The following is an 8626-nucleotide window of genomic DNA, read 5'->3' as shown; positions in this document are numbered from 1 at the left end:
AACTTGAGAGATCAATTTCATTGATCACAAATATGCTTTTACATAATAATTTGTGGGTATTTATAGTCTCCCCACAAAAAAAGTTAGTGCCCGTGATTTAATCTCGATCCCTTTAAATCTCCACAGAAGACGAAGTCAATTTGAGCATTACAAACATTATGAAATTAAAATAATAAATAAAGTTTTCTAACCATTATGAAATGATGCTTGCAACTTCATCCGCTATTTCAACTGTGCAAATATTTACTTTTGAATCTCCAAATGGTATTGACTAAAACGAATCAGCTAGTAACACATGAAATGATGGTTGAACCTAGCCTATCCAATTTTGTAGATGAAGCATGAATGCTTGTTGAATCTTCTTGGCCTTGGGTTGTGTAAAATGTCTAGTTGGAACACCGTGATTTTTATCATCATCCCCCTCTTCAAAAGGATTCGTCCTCGAATCAAAAAAATCATCACCTACATCAAAAGAACTCAACTCAGTAACATTGAAAGTAGAATGTACACCGTGATTCTTATCATCATCCCCTCTTCAGGATTCGTCATCGAATCAGAAAAATCATCACCTTCAAAGGGACTCGACTTAGCAACATTGAAAGTAGAATGTATTGACAATTCTAAGGGAAGATCAATTTTATTGTTCCATGCAATAAGAACAATAAAATGAGTCATTTTACTGAATGTCTTACAGAGCATTTATAGTCAAATAAAGAATTAGGAATTCACCACGCTATCTTTAGATCTACAGACACACAATCTATGCTTAACATTAAAATAAATGAACGTGGAGAACACGTTTCCTCTTCACTATGACGCTCTCCCAATTGAGCTATCTCTGCAATCATTAGAGTTGAGTTTTTAAAAATAAATAATCGCTAATGCAGTGAACATGGATCAAAAACATAAATAATCACTAATTTTATAGTCAAATTATGCAACGTGAACGAAGTGTGGTGAAAGTGGATCAAACACGTGACCTTCAGATATTCAATGTGACGCTCTCTCTGAGCTATCCCCGCAATCACCAGAAATGAAAATTCATCAGTAGAGGTATTTTAGCTGATTCATTGAGATTTTAACAAGGAATAATGACTAATTTTTTTATTGAATAGTCAGGTTTTGCAAAACAGGTGTGGTGAACATGGAGATCGAACACGTGACCTTCAAATCTTAAATTTGACGCTCTACAAACTGAGCTATCCCCGCTAACATTAAAAATGAAAGTTTTTTAAGTAAAGGTATTTCCGCTAATTAATTGAAATTTTAGAAAGAAATAATCACTAATTTTAAATTGAAGAGTCAAATTATGCAAGATCGAATATGAGACCTTTAGATCTTCAATCTAACGCTCTCTCAACTGAGCTATCCACACTAACATTAAAAATGAAAATTCATCCTAAAGGTAATTTCGCTAATTCATTTTAATTTTAAATAGAAATAATCACTCATTTTTAATAAGATATTCAAGTTATTCAACTTGTATAAGGTGTGGTGAACTAGAACACGTTAGGTATTTCCGATAATTCATTGAGATTTCAGAAAGGAATAATGACTAATTTTAGATTGAATAGTCGGGTTATGCAACTAGAATCAGGTGTGGTGAACGTGTTGATCAAACACGTGACCTTCAAATCTTCAATCTGACGTTCTCCCAATAGAGCTATCCCTGCTAATATTAAAAATGAAAATTCATAAGTAAAGGTACTTCCACTAATTCATTATATTTAAAAAAGAAATAATCAATAATTTTAGATTGAATAAGCAAGTTATGTTTTTAGATTGTATGGTCAGGTAATAAACTTGTATCAGGTGCGTTGAACGTGGATAAAATATGTGTGACCTTCAAATCTTCCGTCTAACAATCTCCCAACTGAGCTACTCTTGCTTACATTAAAAATGAATATTCATCAGTAAAGGTATTCGGTACGCTTCTGGAAATTCAACAGAAGGCAATAGTATTAGACCGAGATGCCAGATTTAAATCTCGCTTCTGGAATATTCAACAAAAGGCATTGGGTACACAGTTATAGTACGACATTCCACCCATAAACAGATGGTCAAACAGAAATGCTCAAGGAAATATTGGAAGACATGTTGAGGGTATATGTGAATGATTTTGCAGGACAATGAGATAAGTACCTACCCCTTATGAAATTTGCTTATAATAATAGTTGTCAAGCCACCATACAAATGGCCACATACGAGGTTCTCTACGAACGAAGATTTCGATCCCCTATCTTTTAGGAAGAAGGGGGCAAACGACAACTATTGGGCAGTAGCTGGTGCAAATTACCAACGCCGCAGTCCAGAAGATTAAAGCTAGGATACAAACCACACAAAGCCGAGAGAAAAGCTATGTAGACCTAAGGCACAAGGACATGGAATTGTAGGTAGGGGATCATATATTCCTAAAAGTTCCACATGAGAGGGGTGCACGGGTAGGGTAAAAAGGTAAGCTAAGCCCTAGGTTTATCCGTCCTTTTGAGATATTAGAAAGGATTGGATATGTGGCCTATAGAATCGGGCAATGCCCAAATTTGTCTGCAGTACGTAATATCTTTCATGTATCCATACTACGGAAGTATACCCTAGATCCTTCGCACGTACTAGCTCATGAAACTCTCTTCTTGAGAGATGACCTAACGTATAAAGAAGACCCGATTCAAATAATAGACAAGAAATTCAAAAGATTGAGAAACAAAGAAATCACTCTTGTTAAGGTCCTATGGAAGAATCATAGAGTAGAAGAAGCCACTTGGGAAACAGAAGGCAAATAAGAACCTTGTACCCTGATCTATTTTAGAATAAGCACTTTCGATGACCGAAAGTTTTCAAAGGAGAGGAGAATTTGCAACACTCAAGGTCTCCAATAAGAGACCGTGTATAATCCCTACTAAGTTGTATCTAGAAGCAAAGAACAAGTACAATTGAAAAAACATTGAGAAAATGGTACTTTTTCTAATTTTTATAAACTTCCGGAATCATTCAATTTTTTATAGAACAATAATTACAAGGTGCTTAAAAAAGGAAGGCTCCAGAGAAGATTTTTCTGGCAGAAGATTAATAAAAATCAATAATGAAATTATAGAAATTCTAGATGTTTCAATGGTAGTGAAAAATCCGTCTATAAATTATGAATTAGGGTAGACTATTAGGGGCAAGAAGCAAGCTTAGTCGAGTACCCAAACGAGAGATACAAGTTTTTTGTTTTGGGGTATCGTGTTCATGGGTTTACCTCGAATTCGAGAACTATAGTCCACTATTCATTTCAGAACTTGTTCCTGCACCTTCTAAATAAGTTTACCCATAAGTTTGGTGAAGAAAAGAGGTCCTCAAAGTGCTAGTAGGTTTTCACACAAATCAGTCCATGTTAGGTTACCCTCTAATGTTTTCCTAAGCTAAAACCTCAACTCCTAAAGCCTATCCCAAGACATTATGTATAAACCTAGGTTCATCAATAATCCATGTACCAAGTACCTAGAACTATGTGAATAACATGCTAAATAAGTTGCTAGGATCCATACCCATAAGTAACCATTATCTGCCATTACGATGTGTACTAAAAGGCCCCTATTCCTCTTTAGGTAGGATATCCTGCAATATGTATCATGAGCTGGATGTTATGATAGGCCTACCTTTTCCATCAGCTAAACGAGATGTCCTGCACCATGATTTACCAGTAGGCTTACATGATTATGACGACACCACTCATGTGTTCATGGGGAGAAAATTGAAGGTTATTTTAGAGGAAGGTTTTCAAGATCAGTATATGATACATGACACGATGACCTCTTAGCTACAAGATCCTGTAAACATAACAAGAAGTAATATCCTAGCTTAAGGTCGCGATTAAGACCCTATTAGTAGGCTACTTACTAAGTTTTACTCACTCCATGTTTATCATTTTTTTTTTCAAGTAACTAAGAGTTGGTCGTGGATGAGAGCAGACTTTGGAGTGTGGCCATGGACTAACCTCTGTTTTTAAAATAGTATTTTTTGTTCTTCTTTTGAGTCTGCTTCTTATTTTGTGTTTCTAACGAGTATGTATATGTAACACCCCAAACATGAAGAAAATTAGCTCCCATAAGAATAAGCCACTCATGAAAGACCCAAAGGATATAAAGGAAAAAAATTAAAGTTTTAAGCAAGAACATGGGATTAGCCAATTGAGTACCCTAACAAGTGATTTCAAGGAGTTAAAAGGCCTTTTAAAAAGGATTGGAAAGGAAAAAGTAAATGAAAAGGGCAAAAAAGTCATTTTATCAATTATCAAAAATCTTTCCCGATTTGTAATTCCTTATCTAGAAGGAATCTCAAGATTCAAAATAAGGGGAAATGATCAAAAAGCAATGAGGAATTTGTAGAAAAATTATGGATTTTTTTTCGAGAAAAATAATAATAAAATATTCGAAAAAGTGGCAAATTACCAAAATACCCCTGAAAGAATGGATAATTAGAGAAATGCCACTCTAATTAGAATCAGAGCATCTACAGTGACTATCCGAGCAAAATCCTTCAAACTCAAATCTCAACTGTTGGATCTCCTCCAAATTTTGATATGATCTAGAACGAACGTGCACGGATCATCACATCCAACGACTAGTATTCAAGGCCAAGGTCGGTAAGGCTATGATCGGAGTTGATATCTCCGAAAAATTATCCAGAGAGTTCGATCTCTAAATAACGAAGATTCTTGAGCTCTCAATGTCGGTTTAAGCTCCTCCTATAAAGTCTGAAGTAGGAGCAACAATACGAAATAAGAATCGAGAACGGTTGATCCCCTAATCGAAGGCAATAAGCGTTTAGATTATGGGTCTCCTACTCGCAGATTTCTTCCAAATTCGAGAGCAATCCTCCACCATTTATCTTCAAACTTCTAAATAACAAAGATTCTGAAACTCTCAAAGTCGGTTTAAGCATCTCCTATAAAGTCTGAAGTAGAAGCAACAATACGAAATAAGAATCGAGAAAGGTCGATCCCCAATTGAAGGCAATGAGAGTTTAGATTATGGGTCTCCTACTCTTAGATTTCTTCCAAATTCGAGAGCAATCCTCCACCATTTCTCTTCAATTTTATTCCTACAGTTTCTCAACAAGATTACCAACAAGTTCTATGAAGGAATAGAGTGCTGAAAGTGCCCAGAAACCATTCCCCCAATTCAATCCGCCATTGAAGAACTTCAAGAAAAACTTGAAAATCCAATCCGAGGATACATGATGACTCGTCGAGCAAAAATGATTCCAATCAGTTTTTACACCTCCAAAGAATGCTTCCATAGAAGACCACGAAGAAAAATAACCTCGAGAGTGTGCCGAATTGAAGGAAATAGGTTTCAAAATTAAATTGGGGATAAGAGTCGAATTCCTTTCTACGATCTCTTTTCCTTCAAATAAGGATTCCTCTAGTTTCAGAGGAAGAAGTTTAGTAAACTTGATGAAGGAATTGAGAGCTGAAACGTCGTAGAACAAACTACCCACGAGATCGAAATCTGGCGTTTCGAGTAAGTAGCATACCGAGAACGATTTCTAGAAGTTAAGGTCCTACACTCAAAGACGTTTCTCCAAAACCAATTCCTTTAGCTTGAATATAAGATATGGAAGAGGTTCAATGAAGAAATAGGGCCTTGAAATCCCTAGAATCGGCTACCCAATAAAAAATCCTTTCTTTTATATCCAACGATAAATCATATTTTGGATGAACTTTAGAAGCGAATATCTTAGGCTACCATCTACGAAAAGGTATCAAATCAATCCCTAGCCCTTCCTTGTAACACCCATCTTTAAGTTTCACGAAGACATCAAGGAGAGAAATGCTGTAAATGAGGCTGTACAGGCCGAGTTTCAGATAGCGGCGAAGCGAAAAATGTGCATCTTCTTCCTGTTCAGAGGAAGAAAATGATGATATGGCCAGTTAAACTAAACTATCCAAGTCAACTCAAAATTTGACCTTTTTTGGGGTTTTCTCAATTTTAACCCCATTCCAGACTGATTCTCATAAAAACATTATGGTTTCATAAACTAGACACAATAAGGAGTATGTGGAAGGAAATTTGAAGTAATTCAGATATTGGAAGCTCAAGAATAGAGATCCCAAACGTCTGCGACGAGGCAAGTAGCCACCTTGGACTCTTTGTTAAGAAATACTTGTAGAAATCGTTTGGACTTTCATATGAACCCTAAACCAAGTATGAATTAAGGATATATGAAAAAAAAAACTCAAAGAACCCTGAGTTAAGACCTTGAACCGATCAAATAGCTCGAGATTTAAGTAACGTTAAAATAACTCACAATAGTATGTTGAGGTTAGATATGAAATTTTGTGGTCATTGGATAAGGATAAGTAGGTAAACCAAGAAACTGTGTAAAATGACCACAATGCCCCTAAGGTAATTTACCTTCAGCTCATGATCTAGATGACCTCGCTTCCGCTTCGTCCACCACTGCTCGCGCGGGTGCTTCCCTCTACCACACGGGGGCGAAAAAAGGAAAGAGAGGGATGGGGTTTTCCTTGGTTAACAACAGTTGTAGTTTTTCCAATATTTCCACCTCTTAGAAAGAAAAGAACTTAAATCAAAATACTTCAAATGCTATGAAATTCATCAGTAGATCTTATTTTATGAAATGTTATATGAATCTTTATCCCAAGAGGTTATATAGGGTAATGAAGTTCGGGAGTTATTGGAAAACTTTAGTTAGCAAAACCAAGATATGGGAGAAAATGCTATCCATATGACTTTTTCCATAAAGCACGATGTTTATAAGTTTTGAAGTCAATGTTGCCAATGTTTGCTGCACACAAAAAAAAGATAGGGATGTTAAATTTTTAAGTCACTTTTGGAAAGTATGATAGATAAATTGGGTAACGAATTATTGTTTTCAACTACATGTCATCCTCAGGCTCATGAGCAAACTGAGGTGGTTAATAAAATATTAGGAGCATTAGTTAGAACTATTATTTATAAGAATATTAAGTTATAAATTGGGTAACAAATTATTGTTTTCAACTGCATGTCACGTTCAGATTAATGAGCAAACTTTGATGGTTAATAGAACATTAGAAGCATTGCTTAGGGCTATTATTTGTAAGAATATTAAGTCTTGGGGCGAATGTTTGCCACTCATTGTTTTCTTTTTTAAGTTGTTTATGGATTTAATCCATTTACGTGTCTTGATTTGCTTTCTATTCATTCTAATATTTTTGTGAGTAAAGCAGCCACAAGTAAGGCAAATGGGATCAAAACATTGCATAAAGAGGGGAAGGAGACAATTGAGAAACAAAATTTCAATGTTGCTTCAAGAATTAACAAAGGACGGAATGAAATGATTTTTCAACCCGGTAGTTGGGTTTGGATACATTTTCGCAAGGAGTGAGTCTCATCTCGAAGGAAGACAAAGTTACATCCAAGAGGGGATGACCCTTATCAAGTCCTTGAAAGAATTAATAACAATGCATATAAAATGATCTTCCATGAGAATTTTTCAGCACATCCTACTTTCAATGTTGCTGATTTGAGTCTTATTGATGTAGGTGATGATTTTCTAATTCGAGGACGAATCTTTTTGAAGAGGGGGAAGATGATAAGGATCACGTTGTTCCAAATGTTCCAACTGAACCTATTACACGATCCAAGGCCAAGAAGATTCAACAAGCATTCATTTTTCATCTATAAAATTGGATAGGCTCAGTTCAACTATTATTTCATGTGTTCTTATTAGATTGAGAAAGAACCACTTAGAGCTTCAGAAGTGAATATTTACACGGTTGAAGGAGCAGATGAAGTTGCAAGCATCATTACATGAGTTGTTAGAAAACTTTATTTATTTTTAATTTCATAAAGTTTGTAATGGTAGAATTGTCAAATTGACTTCGTCTTTTGTGGAGATTCAAGAAGATCGAGATTAAATCCCAGCCACTAACTTCTTTTGTGGGGAGACGGTAAATACCCACAAATTATTATGTAAAAATTTGATTTGTGATGAATGAAATTGATTTCTCAAGTTGAGAAGTTCCCCTTCAAAATCTGACCACCATCTATGCCATTTATAAGTTTCATGCCATTATTGTGGTCGAATCTGAGCCATTTAGTCAAGCTTGATATTGTGTGGTTGAGTGAAATTCTCAACCTTCTACTTATTTTTGGGATTTCTTTTCTCGGTATTCATTGTAATTTATCGTGATACAAACAAGTTTATTTTTATAGGGAATGTATTAAGCACATGAATTTATTAATTACGATGAACTTTTGTATAAAACGAAGTAAATACAAATGGAGTAACCTGAGATAGAAGTAAACATAGTAATAAAAAGAAACTACATAAACTTAAAGGAAGTTAATCCCATTTTACAATATAAATATTGTTCCAAAGAAAGTTTTGAAAACTGGCCACTCCATATCCATCTAGGTTTGGAAAACTAAAATAAAGAAAAAATAAATAAATAAAAATATTTTTCAAAAACTTAGTTTGGAGTGAAATTTTGCTGAAAATTCAAATGTTTTTTTTTTAATAAAAGGATAAAATACATAATTTAAAAAAAAAAAGACAATAATTATCAAAGGGGCCTAATTTTTAACATATCTATCCCAATTGAGTGCATGGACTCTAGTGGCAATGCTGTTTCAAC

Source organism: Cucurbita maxima, unplaced genomic scaffold (genome assembly GCF_002738345.1).
Source record: "Cucurbita maxima cultivar Rimu unplaced genomic scaffold, Cmax_1.0 Cma_Scf00138, whole genome shotgun sequence".
NCBI classification, from domain to species: Eukaryota; Viridiplantae; Streptophyta; class Magnoliopsida; order Cucurbitales; family Cucurbitaceae; genus Cucurbita; species Cucurbita maxima.
The sequence above is the reverse complement of the archived record's forward strand: the minus strand, read 5'-3'. Positions refer to the sequence as shown.